Source organism: Monodelphis domestica, chromosome 1 (assembly GCF_027887165.1).
Source record: "Monodelphis domestica isolate mMonDom1 chromosome 1, mMonDom1.pri, whole genome shotgun sequence".
Lineage (NCBI taxonomy): Eukaryota > Metazoa > Chordata > Mammalia > Didelphimorphia > Didelphidae > Monodelphis > Monodelphis domestica.
The window spans coordinates 706,010,525-706,029,139 of NC_077227.1; positions in this window are offsets into that span (position 1 = coordinate 706,010,525).

Consider the following 18,615-nt stretch of genomic DNA (forward strand, 5'->3'; position numbering starts at 1 on the left):
CCTTGCTCTTTGATTTTCGGTATCAAACTTTCCACAGAGCTCTGGTCTTTTCTTTGCAAAAAGTTGGAAGTCTTCTATTTTGTTGAATGCCCATACTTTCCCTTGGAAGTATATAGTCAGTTTTGCTGGGTAGCTGATTCTTGGTTGGAGACCCAGCTCTCTTGCCTTTCTGAAGATCATGTTCCATGCCTTACGATCATTCAGAGTAGAACTTGCAAGGTCTTGTGTGACCCTGATTGGCATTCCTTTATATCTAAATTGTCTTTTTCTGGCTTCCTGTAGGATTTTTTCTTTTGTTTGATAGCTTTGGAATTTGGCAATTACATTCCTGGGAGTTGTCTTTTGGGGGTTTAGTGTAGAAGGTGTTCTGTGAGCTCTGTCAGTGGCTGTATTGCCCCCTTGTTCTAGAATCTCTGGGCAATTTTCTTTGATTATATCTTGTATCACCATGTCCAGTTTGGTGTTTATTTCTGGCTTTTCTGGGAGTCCAATTATTCTTAAATTATCCCTTCTCCCTCTATTTTCCAGATCTATCACCTTGTCGGTGAGATGTTTTATGTTCTCTTCTAATTTCTTGGTGTTTTGGCTTTGCTTTATTAGTTCTTGCTTTAAAGCCTGGTTTTCTTTTACAGTTTGGTCAAACTGGTTTTGTAGATGCGTGAATTTCTTTTGTATTATTTCCCACTTTTTCTCCCAGAAGGCTTCCATCTTTTTGGTCATTTCTGATTCAAATTCTTCATGGGGTTGTGGAGAGTTTCCATTTCCTTTGGAAAATTTTGGAGCATTTTCTTGTATATCTTCTTCTATCTGCTCTGTATTTTGTATTTTGGCTCCATAGAATGTGTCCAAAGTCGCCCCTTTCTTCTTATTTTTCTTGGTATTTTGGGGCTTCTGTGCTTCTGTGGAGTTTGCCATCTCTGAATGTGGAGGATTAGCTTTTCTTATCTCTGTCTGGTGTTCAGAGGCTTTAGTCCTGGGCAGATTGTCCGTTCTATGAGCTTTCCCTGGGTTAAACTGAGTATTCCTCACTGGAACTGGAATGGAAGGGTCGGACCACGTTGATTTCCGGAAGTTGCCTTCAGAATCGCTGGCCGTGAGGCTGTTTCGTCGGCCTGCGGGGGGATGGGCTGCAGCTTCCCCAAGCTCCGAGGGCAGGGACTTTCACTGATACTTGGATAGCAGGATCCAGCCGGTGAGGCTGTCTTGCTCCAGGCAGTGACTTTCACTGGGACTCGGATAGAAGGCCCTGAGGGTTGTTGTTCCGAGGACCCTGCTCTCTGAGCCCGGCGGGGCTGCGGCTTCCCGGAGCCTTGGACTCTGCGCTCCTACCCCTGAGGTCCGAGTGATCTCGGGTTCTGGCTTTTGAGGGGAGCCGTACCTTTTGATCCGGGTCCAGGTCCAGGAGGAGGGTTCCCAGGTCTGTGCTGTTGATCGTTTTGAATTTCAGCGCCTTAGGAGCTTATAGTTTGAGATCGGTCGGGAAGGGTTTTCCGGAGATCTGAACTTTAGCTTTCTCTAAGCCGCCATCTTAACCGGAAGTCCTCCACCCTGGTTCTTTCCACGGGGCTCTATTCCTTCAGCAAGGACAAAGGCTTCAACAGAAAAGGTGTTGAACCCTTCCCATGGGCCCTTTGGGGGAGATAAAAGAGACTGCTATAAATGGTCCCCGCCCTCCTAATTGAGCAGGGAGGATGAAGCTATGTTCAGAAATGGCTTTCTCTTCCTTGTAAAGGCAATTCAGGTCACCCCTCCCTGGAGCTTCTCAGAGGAGGTGGGAGCTGAAGGCTGGCCCAGATAAGGCTAAAAGGCATTCCAGGTGGAGGGGAAAGAGGCAAAGGTGAGTTGGGAGGAACTGTAGACTTTGCCTGGGACACAGCGTACATAACAGGAGATAAGGCTGGAGAGCTGTAGTTGGCTATGTGGGCCCTCTGGGGCTTCCCCAGTGGTTTCAGTTCTGCAAGAATTCTCTGCTCCAGGCCAGCACCCTCAAACATGTATTAATCACCTGCTGTGTTCCTCAGTGGATGAGCCTTCCTCGGCCTCCTTTGGTTCTTCCCAACCCTAAATCTAAGGTCTTGTGCTGTCAAAAGTCAAGCGATCTGGATCCTGCCCTTCAAGGAGCTGCTTCTAACTGGGGACAAAGGGAGGGGGTGAAATCCAACATGGCGGCAGATTGGGAAGAACTGGAGGGATCTGAGCTGAATTTTGAAGAGGTCCAGTTTTGGAGGGGGTGTGGAAAGGAGTGGGATGATCTGTGCAAAGACACAGGCCAAATTCATAAAGGGAAATAGGAAATATGCCTAGAAGGGTAGGTGGGAGCCAATTTGTAGAGGTCTTAAAAGCCAGGTTGAGGGATGCCCTTGGATATCCTTGTTCTGTTGTTAATAAACCATCCGCATCCACACTGCCCTCTTCCCTGAAAACATTACCTGGTGTGTATTTGGAAGATAACTTTCTGCCTTTGCATCCATTCTCACTAGGACAAACGGAACCCCTGACTTCTCTGCTCCAGCCTCCCATCTCCAATGATCTAGATTCCTGTAGATGTTTTGAACTCCGTGTCTCTACCATTCTTTACTGAATCGAAGGCCACCCTCCCAAGTTCCTGAACTCACAACCCAGGAGGCAGCTTGGCTGCCTCACTATTTCTCATGCTCCATATGGTGCTGATTTCACCTTGGCAACATCTCTAATGCACCCCCTTCTGCGCCACCCTCATCCTCAACCCTAGACTATTGCAGAAGTTGGCTGGGTGGGAAGAAGGGCTCTGCCTTCCTCAAGTCTTTCCCCATTCCAATCCATTCTCCATTTTGCCCCCAAAGGGACTTTACTAAAGCACAGGGAGGTCTGACCATGTCACTCCCCTCAATGAATTGAAGTGGTTCTGCATCATCTCTAGGATCAAATATAAAACCTTGTGTTTAGGGTTCAAAATCCTTCAGAAAAATCCCCATTTTCCCACTCTTCTTACTCCTTACTCCCATGCCCTCTCTTCATAAATCCCTTTTCTTCTCTGACACTGCTACCATCTTAGTGCAGGCTCTCATCATCTTTTTCAATGATTCTTAGTGATTCCATTTGGGGTTTTCTTGGCAGAGATATTGGAGTGGTTGGTCATTTCCATCTCCAGCTCATTTGACAGATGAGGAAACTGAGGCCAACAGGGTGAAGTGGCTTGCCCAAGGTCATCTGGCTAGGATACTGGAGTCATTCATCATTGCCTTCTCCAGCTCATTTTGCAGATGAGGAAACTGAGGCTAAAAGGGTGAAATGGCTTGTCCAGGGTGACACAACTAGTGTCTGAGGCCAGAGGAGTCTTCCTGATTATAAACCCTGTACTCTGTCCACTGGACCACCTAGCTGCCCACTCCTCACCTTAATCCTGGACTGTTATAATAGCCTCTGGTGGATCTCTCTAACTCGTCTTTCCCCTCTTCAATCTAGCCTCTTCTCAGCTGTCCATTTGGTATTCCCCAAACATAATTCTGATCAGGTCACTTCCCCAATCAATCCAGTGACCCCCACGCCCATCCCCAATTCCCCCAGGATCAAATATAAAATCCTCCGCTTGTAGCCTGGCCTCTCACCCTCCAGTCTTCTTACACCTTCTTCCCAACCGAGTACTTGTCTGGCCTATGCCAACGCTGGCCTCCTGGCTGTTCCATCGCAGGAGACGTGCCATCTCCCAACTGAGCATTCTCCCCAATGGTCCTCCATGTGGAACTTTCTTCCTCCTCATCTCCATCTTCTCTAGCTTCCTGGTTTCAAGTCCTTCCAGCTTAATCTAATCTCATCCCTGTGCTGCTGACTCAAGCTAGGACCCAGCTCCTCCCAAAGCCTTCCTCAATAAAGGACTTTGGGGCTTGCTCCTCTAGGCTCCCCCCAACTTAACTTGCTCATTTGGTGTGTGCTCTCTGCCACCCTCATTAGAGAGGAAGTTCTCGTATTTGTTTATTTAATAAGATTTATTATTCTTTTTATTCATTGTGCCCCCCCCCCCACTTAGCACAGTACCTGGTCTGTAGTAGGCATTTAATGAATGTGGATCTGTGTGTGTGTATATATAATTTACAAATTCATATAAATAAAATATATAAAATAAACATGCCCGTATACACATATGTGTATAGAATACATGCATAAACATAATACACAGGTACATTGTGTGTGTGTATATAATAAAGGTGTGTCTCTACATCCATCTATACACAAAATGCAAAGATGGCCCAAAATAGAGAAAGTCCATGTTGAGTGAACTAGAAGGAAAGATGACACATTCATATATTGTTGGTGGCTGCTAAGAATTGGTCCAACCATTGTTGAAAACATGTGGAATTAGTAGAGAAAAATCCCGAGGTCAATGATACTCTTTGACCCTGCTGATCCCAACATTGGGCAACAGGACCCAATGTGTGCCCAAACATTCCCCGCAACACTTTTTAAGGAAGCAAAAAACCCTCTACACCAAGAAGGAGCACATCAAGTGAATGGCTGGACAAATGATTTAGGAATGGAATGGAATGCAATTTTGCTAGCTGTGTGATCCGAGGAAAGTCACCAAACTTTTCTTAGCCTTAATTTCCTTACCTGCAAAATGGAGACAATGATAGGACCTACCTCCCAGGTTTGTTGTGAGGGGCAAATAAGATAATATAGGTAAAGTTGTTATTATTATTATTATTTTTAAACCCTTACCTTCCATCTTTGAGTCAATATTGTGTGTTGGTTCTAAGGCAGAAGAGTGGTAAGGATGAGGCGATTGAGGTTAAGTGACTTGCCCAGGGTCACCCAGCTAAGAAGTGTCTGAGACCAGATTTGAACCTAGGACCTCCCATTTCTAGGTCCAGCTCTCAATCCACTTAACCACCCAGTTGCCCCTTAGTATTATTATTATTGGAAATTATGAACTTTAAATTACTCCACCCTACTTAGTCTAACAAAATCAGGAATGTCTACACCCATACTTAAGGATTAAGTATTTAGGAGGATGGCCTTTGATAGACATGTACTAGCAAATGACAAATCAGAAACAACTTAAAGACCCCTGGGCTGTCCTAAGTCAACTCCAGTCATATCCCCATCGACCCATGTGATCAAGCAGTTGTTTTTCTTCTGTGTTTCTTTTCCCACAGTTCTTCCTCTGGATGTAGATAGTTCTGTCTCATAAGTTCCTCAGAATTGTCCTGGGTCATTGCATTGCTGCTAGTAGAGAAATCCATTACATTCAATTGTGCCACAGTGTATCAGTCTCTGTGTACAATGTTCTCCTGGTTCTGCTCCTTTCATTCTGCATCACTTCCTGGAGGTTGTTAAAGTTCCCATGGAATTCCTCCAGTTCATTATTCCTTTGAGCACAATAGTATTCCATCACCAACACATACCACAATGTGTTCAGCCATTCCACAATTGAAGGGCATCCCCTCATTTTCCAATTTTTTGCCACCACAAAGAGCGCAGCTATGAATATTCTTGTACACGTCTTTTTCCTTATTATCTCTTTGGGGGTACAAACCCAGCAGTGCTATTGTAAACCTCAAAATTTCTCAGACTTATGAATGTTGGAAATTTCCCCCTTTGGGGAATCTTCTACTTAAAAAATTCCCTAGCAGATAGTGAGAATTCTACTTGAATGTGAGGGCTCCTTGCCTTGGGAATATCCCTACTCCACCCTACTTAGGACTGTTTTAGGACAGAGAGCTCCTTGAGAACAATGAAAAGTACTTTGATCCATGCTTATGGAAGGGACAGGAAGTTCTTTGAGTCATGACTGTTTTAGAATTGATACAATGGGATACTAAGTACCTATAAAGGTGGGGAAACTTGTAAACTACTTAAACCTAAAAAGGTGATAACTTATTCAGAGGTTTTTTCTAATGAAATTTGTCGACAGACACAGCCGCATTTTTTTCCTGACTTACTAAAGAGATTAAAACTACTCAGCTGTGAATTCAAAATGGGCGGTCCTTTAGAAACATCTACAGTGATTGGTAGATGTAAGGACTTAGGGGAGGTGACAGAGAAGATTTTGCCCTTAAAAATAAGAGCTCAGGGAAGAGCTGGGAAGTCATTCTGAAACATTCAGATTGGAGAGACTCATTCTGAGGAGACTGATTCTGAAAACATTCAGATGGAGGAGGGAGCTGGTGAAAGCAGCTGAGATGCTGCTGGCCTGGTGTCATTAGAAATCCTTACTTAGACAGATCTTATGGTGAGTTACAAAAAACTTACTGATTTCTCTTTTAAGACTCAGGTCTAGGCCATATTGGCTTGAGGCCCTTCATACTTATTCCTTTCTTACTCTCTCTCTCTTTTCTTTGATTACTCATTGTATTGTTAATTAAAATCTCTATAAAACCCAATTGACTTGGGTATTTGAATAATTGGGAATATTTCCCTGGCGACCACCTTATATTTGATTTTAAACCCAAGACACTGTAGTGAAACATATTTCTGCGGTCAAACTTACTCACCCTCTCTTATATCTATCACAATTTATATCTTCCACTATTTTAGCCACTACAGTTTAAGACCTCAATCATTTTAAATCTCACACTATGGCTGGATCAAAGGGCAGACAGTCTTTTATCGCCCTTTGGGCATAGTTCCAAATTGCCCTCCAGAATAGTTGGATCAATTCATAACTCCACCAGCAATGCATTAATGTCCTTACTTTGCCACATCCCCTCCAGCATTCATTACTTTCCATAGCTGTCATGTTAGCCAATCTGCTAGGTGTGAGGTGATACCTCAGAGTTGTTTTGATTTGCATCTCTCTGATTATAAGAGATTTAGAGCACTTTTTCATGTGCTTATTAATAGTTTTGATTTCTTTGGCTGAAAACTGCCTATTCATGTCCTTTGCCCATTTGTCAATTGGAGAATGGCTTGATTTTTTGTACAATTGCTTTAGCTCTTTATAAATTTGAGTAATTAGATCTTTGTCTGAGGTTTTTGTTATGAAGATTATTTCCCAATTTGTTGCTTCCCTTCTAATTTTGGTTACATTGGCTTTGTTTATACAAAAACTTTTTAATTTGATGTAATCAAAATGATCGATTTTACATTTTGTGATTTTTTTTCTAGCTCTTGCTTGGTTTTAAAGTCTTTCCTTTCTCAAAGATCTGACATGTATACTATTCTGTGTTCACCTAATTTACTTATAGTTTCCTTCTTTTTGTTCAGGTCATTCACCCATTCTGAGTTTATCTTGGTGTAGGGTGTGAGGTGTTGATCCAGACCTAATCTCTCCCACACTGTCTTCCAATTTTCCGAGCAGTTTTTTGTCAAATAGTGTCCCCAAAGCTGGGGTCTTTGGATTTGTCATAAACTGTCTTGCTGAGGTCACTTACCCCAAGTCTATTCCACTTTCTGTCTCTTAGTACCAAATTGTTTTGATGACCACTGCTTTATAGTTGTCAACTAGAAAAAACACAGAACTATTAAATAGACAATCACTCTTTTATTCAAGATCTAAAAGACCTCAGTGCTAATAGGCCAGGACAACAGAGCTGCTTGCTCCCCATGACTGCGCAGAGTTTGGATTGAATTCAGGCTGCTCTTGTCACTGAACCCTGGGAGTGCCACTGACTCAGGATGGACTTTGAGGAGCAAAAGAATTTGGGGAACCTATATACCCCTCTAGATGACCTGGGGGCTTAGGGTGAGAGGGACAGTTGATTGACTTTATAGTGGTAAGAAAGGAAAATGAGGAGTTCCAGATGGGAATGACGGAGGGGCTGATGCCCTACAATGGACACAAAAGGGAAAGACTCAGTCCAGGGCTGGGCCTTCTTGGTAATGGACCTTAGCCTAGGGGGAGAAACCATAGGGACAAATGAGATACTTAATATTGGATGGGATTAGCTGCTCCCACCCAAACTACCAGGATGTCCATTGTCTGGTGAAAAGGGACCTTCTCTCAGGGGGAATCCTCTCCTGTGACAAGGTCAAAACCTGGGGCTTCTATCCTCAAACTAAATAAACTGAGGATTTCTAGATTTCCATGTTGACATAGTATAGTTTGAGATCTGGGACAGCAAGGCCACCTTCCTTCACATTTTTTTTTCAATATTTCCCTGGATATCCTTGATCTTTTATTCTTCCCAATGAACTTTGTTATAGTTTTTTCTAATTCAGTAAAAAAGTTTTTTGGTATTTCGATGGGTATGGCACTAAATAAGTTTGGGTAGGATGGTCATTTTTATTATGTTAGTTCGTCCTACCCATGAGCAGTTAATGTTTTTTCAATTATTTATATCTAATTTTAATTGTGTGGAGAGTGTTTTGTATGTGTTCATGTAGTTCCTGTGTTTATCTCAGCAGATAGATTCCTAAGTATTTTATATTGTCTAGGGTGATTTTGAATGGAATTTATCTAATTCCTGCTGCTGAGCTCTGTTGGAGATATATAGAAATGCTGATGATTTATGTGAGTTTATTTTGTATCCTGCAACTTTGATGATTTGTTTATTTCCACTAGCTTTTTAGTTGATTCTCTAGGATTCTTTAAGTAGACCATCATATCATCCGCAAAGAGTGATAGCTTGGTCTCCTCATTGCCTATTATAATACCTTCAATGTCTTTTTCTTCTCTAATTGCTACTGCTAGTGTTTCTAGTACAATGTCAAATAGTAGAGGTGATAATGGGCATCCTTGTTTCACTCCTGATATTACTGGGAATGCATCTAGTTTATCCCCATTGCAGATGATGTTTGCTGATGGTTTTAGATATATACTGTTTATTATTTTTCGGAAAGGCTCTTCTATTCATATACTTTCTAGTGTTTTCAATAGGAATGGGTGTTATATTTTATCAAAGGTTTTGTCGGTTTGCTTTTTGATATGGTCAATTATGTGGATGGTTTTCCTAATATTGAACCAGCCCTGCATCCCTGGTATAAATCCTACTTGATCATGGTGGATGACCCTTCTGATCACTTGCTGGAGTCTTTTTGCTAGTATCCTATTTCTAAAATGTTTTAGAAGACAGAGCAGGGTGGCCTTGTGGAAAGAGCAATAGGTTTGGGGTCATAAGAGTTGGGTCCAAATGTCCACCATTTTCCTTCCTACTTGTATGACTGTGAACAAATGACTTTGCCTTTCCATCCCCGGTTTTTGTTTTTTTTAAATCAAATAAAGGGTTTGAACTAGTCCTGCTCTGAACTGACAATTTCCCCAAAGTAAAGTGCTATTTCCACCAGTTTCTTTACTCTTCTTAATCTTGCGGATTCCCCTCTTATGTACTGTTTCATGTCTGACCTGCTCTATAATCTGGGGACACTGTTCCTCCCACAGTTCCTCCTTCCAATTCTATGCATTTTGGGGGGTTGCCTTTTGTCTTAGAATCCATACTAAGTATTGGTTCCAAGGCAGAAGAGAGGGAAGGGCTAGGCAATGGGGGTTAAGTGACTTGCCCAGGGTCACACAGCTATGACAATTCCATGCATTTTTAATGGATGTTCTCCTCCCTAATCCCCATCCCCACCTCATGCTTGGTGGCTTCTTATCTCCATTTGAGTCTCAGCTACAATCCTACCTTCAACAGGAAGCCTTACCCAAGTCCTCTTAATTGCTAGGATCTTCCCTCTGTTGATTATCTCCAATTGATCCTGTCTAGATCTCTTTGTACATAGTTGTTTACATATTGTCTTCCCCATTAGACCATGAACTCCTGGAAAGTAGGAACATTTTTTTCCCCTTTTGCATGGGAGATGCTTAATGTTTACTGACTGTTGAAGGTAAATTCCTTGAAGACAAGGATCTGTTCCAGTTTTGTAGATTCAGTTCCTAGCATGGTTCCTGGGACACATACAGTAAGCATTTAATAAGTGCTTTGTTAAATTGAATTCAGCATGCATTTTATTCGAGAGGCAACTGTCAACATGGAATCTAGAAACCCCCAACTTGTGGCCTAGTAAGATCTGATGAACCCCAAGTTTTCAGACTAGCTTGTAAGTTGGAGACACCAAAGCTTGTCCTTGTTCCCTGTTCCTGTGTGAATCCACCCGGAAGGGAATCTCAGGTTAGCAGTTGGGACTAAGCAGATGCTGAGTGCCCTTTTTGTCTTGGGTAGTCTCCCCCATTGTATCAGAGACCCTATCCCAAGAAGACCCACACCTGGGCAGGGACCACCTTTTAGTATCCACAATAAGCAGCCCCTTCCCTCATACCCTAGCCTCTGGCTATGATTCTTTTTCCAGGCTTGGTTATATCCAGGCAGTATAGTATGGGGTGCTCAGGGAGGGGTAGTATCTCTGGTATGGAGGGCTTGTCGTGCCCTCATAGGGCAGCTCTCCAGCCACTGACCCCCACCTGACACCCAGCTCTCACTTGTGGCTCCCAGTAGCTGCTAGCATGTGGCAGCAGCCACACCCTGGGCAAAGGCTTCGACAGGCCGGCCAAACCTTGTGAGGGTAGCCAGTGTGTCATAGACCCCTGGTGAACCAGGGCTTTGCTCACCCAGCATGTGAAGACTGCTTCGGTGGAACAGGCAGAAGAAACCAATAAGAAGGTTCAACGGCTGAGATGGCGACGCAGCAAAGCACTGTGGAGTGCTTAGGGCGTGTTGGAGCACAAAGGACAACACGGCCATCCAATGCAGCTGAGGAAGTCTCCAGGTGTAACGACTTTTCATACCACTTCACCCAGGCTTCCAACGCTGAGAGAGTGGGACTGTCTCTGTGCATCGGCTTTTCCACTTAAATGTCTTTCATGCACAAGTATCTTTGTACACACTCATCTATCCTAACCCCGTTCACCCTCTTCAAGACCTGCGGCGATGGGAGAGTGATGGTGCAACAGGTGGAGGTGACCACTGGCAGTTGTAGTCATGATCCTGCACATAGGCGGCCCACAGACCAGTGGTCGCTCGACCCTGTGGGCAGCAGGGACGTTTGGCAGCATCCTGGGTGACTGAGCAGCCCTCTCTAGGACAGCACTGCTCACCCTAATCAAGGGAGTGGACTAGAAAAGGTGTCCCAAACATTGCCTGCCCTACAATCACCCGGTCAGCACACCGCGGCTGGTGGGTCATCCCTTTAAGCAATTGAAATCAAAAGAAACAAAATACAAAGAAACTCCTACTAGGAGCATGGAACATCAGAACATTACTTGACAGAGAGGATACCCCAAGACCTGAGAGAAGAACAGCTCTAATCGGTAAAGAACTGGCGCGATATAACATCGACATTGCAGCCTTAAGTGGAGCACGCTTACCAGAAGAGGGATCACACAGCAAACCCACCACTGGATACACCTTCTTCTGGAAAGGTAGAGCCTCAAATGAAGACAGAATCCATGGTGTTGGCCTGGCTATCAAGACCAGTTTGCTCAGACAGCTGTCAGACTTGCCTGTGGGCATCAGTGAGAGGCTCATGAAGATCCGTTTGCCTCTCAGCAAAGACCAGTATGCCACAATCATCAGCGCATATGCCCCAACACCGACCAGCACAGAGGAGACCATTGAGCAGTTCTACTCTGACCTGAGTGCCGACCTACACTCAGTGCCCACAAATGACAAGCTGATACTACTGGGAGACTTCAACGCCCGCGTTGGCCAGGACCATGAAAGATGGAAAGGAGTGCTTGGTAAACACGGCGTGGGCAAAATGAACAACAACGGCCTACTGCTACTCAGCAAATGCTCAGAGTTCGAACTCACCATCATGAACACTGTGTTCAGAATGGTGAACAAATATAAAACAACGTGGATGCACCCAAGATCAAAACAGTGGCATCTCATTGACTACATCATTGTACGCTGGCTAGACATCCAGGATGTACAGATCACCAGAGCCATGAAAGGAGCTGAATGCTGGAGAGACCACCGATTGGTTGGTGAGAGCGACTCTTCAAATGTGCATTGCGCCTCGCCATCCAAAACACACCCAGACAGTTCGTGCATTTTACAATATGAGTTGTCTTAGAGATCCATCTTATTTGCAAACATTCCAGTCCTGCCTGGACGACAAGCTGTCTGCCAAGGGACCACTCACTGGAAGCTCAACCGAGAAATGGAACCAGTTCAGAGACACAGTGAAGGAAACATCAAAGGCCCCAAACAACGCAACCACCAGGACTGATTTGAGGAGAACAACACTGCTATTGAAGACCTATTGAGCAAAAAGAACAAAGCCTTTATGGAGTGGCAAAATAACCCAAACTCTGCTCCTAAAAAGGACAGATTCAAGTCTCTCCAAGCCACGGCGCAGCGTGAGATCAGGAAGATACAAGACCAATGGTGGGAAAAAAAGGCAGAAGAAATCCAGCGTTTTGCTGATATGAAAAACTACAAACAATTTTTCAGTGCCCTCAAGACTGTCTATGGGCCATTAAAACCCACCACCACTCCCTTGCTATCCTCTGACAGTGACACTCTCATAAAATATAAAAAAGGCATCAGCAACAGGTGGAAAGAACACTTTAGTCAGCTTCTCAACCGACCCTCTTCAATTGACCAAAGCGCCCTTGACCAGATCCCCCAAAACTGCACCATTGAACAACTTGACGTCCCTTCAATAGAGGAAGTCCAAAAAGCCATTAAACAAATGAGTGCAGGCAAGGCACCCGGTAAAGACGGGATCCCAACCGAGGTGTACAAGGCCTTAAACGAAAAGACACTCCAGGCATTCCACAGAGTGCTGACCAGCATATGGGAAGAGGAAGACATACCCCCAGAACTCAGAGATGCCTCCATTGTAGCCCTATATAAGAACAAAGGCTCACGAGCAGCCTGTGACAACTACAGAGGCATCTCACTACTCTCCACTGCTGGAAAGATCCTCGCCCGTGTTATACTCAACAGACTCCTGTCATCTGTTTCAGAGCAGAACCTGCCTGAATCACAATGTGGCTTCCAACCAGATCGCAGCACTATCGACATGGTCTTCATGGTGAGAAATATGCAGGAAAAATGCCTTGAGCAGAACCTAAGCCTCTACATTGTCTTCATAGACTTGACAAAGGCGTTCGACACAGTGAACAGGGTCGCATTGTGGGTGATTCTCAGCAAGCTCGGTTGCCCAGCAAAATTCGTCAAACTGATCCAGCTCTTTCATGTTGACATGACAGGGGAAGTCCTATCTGGTGGAGAGACTTCCGATCACTTCAACATCTCCAATGGCGTGAAACAAGGCTGCATCCTCGCTCCGGTGCTATTCAACCTATTTTTCACCCACGTATTATGACATGCTGTGATGGATCTAGACCTGGGCGTCTACATCAAGTACCGACTGGATGGCTCACTATCTGACCTTCGCCGCCTGACTGCAAAAACAAAGACAACAGAGAGACTCATCCTAGAAGCTCTCTTTGCAGATGACTGTGCTCTCATGGCCCACCAAGAAAATCATCTCCAAACCACTGTGGACAGGTTCTCCACCGCAACAAAACTGTTTGGCCTGACTATCAGCCTCAGCAAAACAGAGGTGCTGTTCCAACCTGCACCAGGGAGGCCAACGAACCAGCCGTGCATTACAATTGACGGCACACAGCTTTCTAACGTCAACACTTTCAAGTACCTGGGCAGCACCATCGCCAACGACGGGTCCCTAGACCACGAGATCAATGCCAGGATCCAAAAGGCCAGCCAGGCACTCGGGCGGCTGCGCTCCAAAGTCCTCCAACACAGCGGTGTAAGCACTGCGACGAAGCTCAAAGTGTATAACGCAGTGGTCCTCAGCTCGCTCCTGTAAGGTTGTGAGACATGGACACTGTACCGGAAGCACATGAAACAGCTGGAGTAATTCCACCAACGCTCCCTCCAGTCAATCATGAGGATCCGATGTGTTACAAGGGAATCACTTTAAAAGACTGATATATATTAATTTAAGGTCGCCAAGGAATCAGCTATGTAATTCCTAAATGAAAAACTCAAGTCAGCCGTCAGCCTTTTTTGGAGTTTAATTACAATAGGAGCAAGAAAGGAATTAGAGATATATATAGAGAGAGAAAGGGGAGAGAAGGGAATAGGGCTTAAATACCCCTTCTGTTTAGGCTGGGCCAAAAGGCCCAAGCCCTTAGATAGCTGGGGCAAAGAAAAGAGATCAGTCCCTTTCACTCACGTGTCCAAAATGGAGAAACAGTCTCAGAGGCCCCCACCTTCAGCTTCCTTCAGAGCAAGCTTCCTCAGAGCCCAGGAACCACACCGACCAAAAACTCAATCCTCTCTCTCGAGTCTCCAGACCCTCCTATCTTTAAGGAAACCATCCAAGTTGCCTCCCCTCAGTCCTCACATCTACCAATCACTCTTCATCAATTTCTCTGTAAATGGAGGCTCTCGCTTAACCCCGGACCGCCCAGAGGTTTCTGGCTTTTGCACATGTCTGTTGAAGGTCATATTTTTCAAATGATTAAATCTTTACTCTTTTGTTATAGCCCTTTCTAAATCCTGTTAACTTGAGTATGGTAGAGATTGGAATAATTAAATTTTGATCTAGGCTGCAGCCCTTACTCAATCCTATTAGGACTGAATAGGGTGGAGTATCTCCATTGTATCAATTCTAAAATCAATCAAGACTCAAAGAAATTCCTGTTCTATGCTCAAGCATAGGTCAAAGTCCTTTCCATTGTTCAGCAAAGGGTTTCTGTCCTAAAGTAATCTTAAGAAGGGAAGAGAAGGAACCTCCCATGCCAATGGAGTTCCCATTCCAATAGACTATCAGTAAGAAATTTTCCAAGTATGAAATATCCCAATGGTGAAAATTCCAACATTTATAAGTCTAAGGAAATTTGAGGTTTACAATCCCCCCTGATGATCATTGGGAGACTAGTCTCCCCATTGATCATTTAACATAATCATTTTGTAGTTCTAAATTCACTTCTAACTAAAGATATACACAATATTCAATTTCTAAGAGAAATTAGAATAGTGAGAGAGGAAATAGAAAAGAAAAGAAAGCAAAACCAATGTTTGCTAGGCGCATTGACAGAAAACCAAATTAGGGGCAGTCCCTTTTGGCATAAATGTTACAATAAATGTTCAATCAAAAGTTCAGTCCAATCAATCACATCCAAAGTTCATTCTTGATCTTCTTGATGAAGTGTAGGTTTTTGGCATCTTTCTGCAACAGTTCATTCTCTGGATATAAAAGTTTCAAGCTTCTTTCTTGAAGATCTTTTCTCGAACAAAATCAAAATCTTTGAAAAATTTTTATAACAGTAAAATCTTAAACAAAAGTCTTGGATTTTTATAAAAATAAAATCTCAAAGAAAAAAATTCAAAAATTCTTAGATTTTAAATTAAAATACAATCCCCCCTGAAGTAAGTATTTAAAAAAAATATATCAAGTTTAGCTCAGAATGCAATGTTCAGTTATGGGGGTGTATGTGTCAATTATCAAAAGAATATAAAAATAATCAAAAACATAAGAAAATTTCAAAATAGACCTTGTATAGGTCCAGTTTAAAGTAATTTCTATCCCACAAGTATGTAGGACAGAATGCAGTAATATTTCACTTAGCCATTTGTAGCCAAGACTACAGGAAGTTGCCATAATATAAGAAGAAAAGAATTAGAATTCTATTTTGATGGGGAAATGTCATTCCCTTGTCTGATTTTTCCTCAGGGATATAGGGAGCCAGCATGATAGTCAAGCTTTTTACTTGTTTGAGTACTTCAAAAAGAGTGTAGATACAAGGAAGTCCTACGACTTAAACATAAGTTAAGCGTCGCAACCTCGAGTCTCACTTTAATATTTCTAGTGTGCTCTATTGGCACTATTCAGGTTTAGTCTGTGCTCCTTGTTTTTATCCCTTTTCCTGGAATCAGACACAAACATTAATCACAGTCCTATAATATTTTATCAATAAATGGCAGGTTCCGATAGTTTAAAGCTTTTAGGCATATATTGATATTATAGCAAGAGTATATATATTAACTTGTATTACTGCAGGGAAAAAATATTAATATTAATTATGTGTACCTTCAGTACAAAAAAATGAGAAAAAAAATCAAATATTCTGATAAAAAATAAAAGAAAAGAAATAAGAAAAAATAAGAAAAAAAATCAGTAATTCAATATATTCTTGAAAGAAAAAAAACCAGCATCCATTTGTCTATGGATTATTATCTCCAATTCATATGATAAGATAGAGTCACAATTCATATGATAGGATAGAGTCAATCAGTCTCAGCAGAAGATGCTTTCTTCACATGTGAGCAGTGAATCCAAGAGTCTCTTTCTCCAATCTTTATAGATGTTGGAGTAGTTAATAATATTTGGAATGGTCCTTCCCATGAAGGTTGAGTTGCTCCAGTTCGCTTGAAATTCTTGATATAAACTTTATCTCCTGGGTTCAGGTCATGCAGAGAAAAGTCTAATGGTCCAGCTTGTACTGCAGCTCCAGATTCATGAAGTTCACGTAGTTTGTGCTGTAACTCCTGTATATAGGAAGCAATAGTAATATCTCCCCCTAATAGCGATGTATAAGCCGGGGAGAAAGGCTTAGCCTGTATAGGCGGATGTCCAAAAAGCATCTCAAATGGTGAAATATGTAAGTCTCCTCTAGGCCTGCTTCTAAGATAAAATAGGGCCAGAGGGAGAATTTCAGGCCATTTTAAATGGGTCTCAGTGCATAATTTGCCAATCATAGTCTTAAGTTCTTTATTCATCCTCTCCACTTGGCCTGAGCTCTGGGGGTGATATGGAACATGGAATTTTGGAGTTATCCCCAAGCAAGAATATATTTGATTTAAGACAGAATCGGTAAAATGACTCCCTCTATCGGAGTCAATACGTGCTGGTAGGCCAAAACGAGGAATAATTTCTTTTAAAAGTATCTTTGCAACAAAATCTGCTGTGGCTCGGGTCGTAGGAAATGCTTCTGGCCATCTGGTTAGTTGATCTACAATTACTAGACAAAATTTATAACGTCCAGCCTTTGGCATTGTTATGAAATCTATCTGTAGATGTTCAAAAGGTGTGTAAGCCAGAGGACGTCCCCCAAAGGCTTTTCCACGATATGCATGTTGGTTATATGCCTGGCAAATAGGACAGGCTGAACATACTTTAGAGGCTACAGTAGTTATACCAGGGGCTATCCATACTCTCTTGACAGAGTCCACGATGCCCTGGGTGCCAAAATGACCATTTTTATGAATAGATTGGCAAATTTGGTTATAGAAACTTCTAGGGAGCAGGGGTTTTCCTTCAGGTGACACCCATACTCCATTAATTTGTTTTGCTTTAAATTTTTGTTTCCATTTTTCCACTTCCTTTTCATTATAGGAGAGTGATAAATTTAAATTATCAGTGGTTGTTAATGTTAAAATTAATCCAGGTCCTTCTATGGCTGCTAGTTTTGCAGCGGCATCTGCTCGGTCATTTCCTCTAGAGACAGGGTCAGAGCCACCTGTATGGGCAGAGCAATGAACTACAGCTAGGGCTTTAGGCAGTTTGAGAGCAGAAAGAACTTCATTAATAATTTCTGCATTAGCTATGGATTTTCCAGCTGAGGTTAAAAATCCTCTTTGGAGCCATAGCATCCCGACTGAGTGACAAATGCCGAAAGCATATCTAGAATCCGTATAAATTGTTGCCTTTTTATCCTTGGCAATTATACAAGCTTGTTTTAGAGCTATGAGTTCTGCTCCTTGAGCGCTAATGTTAGAAGGTAGTGAAGCTGACCATTCAGTGGCAAATTCTGAGACTACGGCAGCTCCAGTGTAACGTATGCCATCCCTCATAAAAGAGGAACCATCGGTAAATAAAATCAGATCTGCATTTTCTAAGGGAGTGTCCAAGAGATTATCTCGAGGCTTTTCTGCCATGGACACTAATGTTTCACAGTTATGTAGTGGTTCTCCTGAAGTGGGTAAATCTGGAAGCAAGGTGGCAGGGTTAAGAGTTGAACAGCGTTTCAAGGTAATATTTTCACTATTTAATAAGGTTATTTCATACCTTGTAATTCTCTGATCCGAGAATGCCTGTGTTCTATGTTTTACCAATAATGCTTCAATCTCATGTGGGCACATTATTGTTAATGGACATCCCAATACTAAATCAACGGTTTTTGTTACTAGTAAGGCTGTAGCAGCTACTCCTCTAAGGCATGGTGGTGCTCCTGCTGCTACTGGGTCTAGTTGGGCAGAATAATAAGCAATTGGGCGCTGAGAAGGTCCCAAAGTCTGAGTTAACACACCAGAGGCTACTCCTCTTCGCTCATGCACATATAAAGTAAATGGCTTGTTGTAATCTGGGATGCCTAGAGCAGGGGCAGACATGATAGCCTTTTTCAGATCTGTTAGAGCTGACAAGTGTTCAGGCTCTAATTTGAGGGGTTCAGGAACCGAATCCTTTGTTAATGCTATAAGGGGTTTAGTGATTTCCCCATAGCAAGGAATCCATTGTCTACAAAACCCTGTTGCTCCTAAAATTGCTCTCAGCTGTTTCTTAGTGGTAGGAGCACTCAATTTTTGAATGTTCTCAATTCGTTTTGGAGAAATATAACGAGCACCCGCAGTCAAGATGAATCCCAAATATTCTACTTTTTGGAGACACCATTGAACTTTATCCTTAGAGATTTTATGTCCTCTTTTGTGCAATTCCAAAAGAAGGTGTTTGCTATCTTCTTGACATGTTTCTGCATCTGTTGAAGCCAAGAGTAGATCATCTACA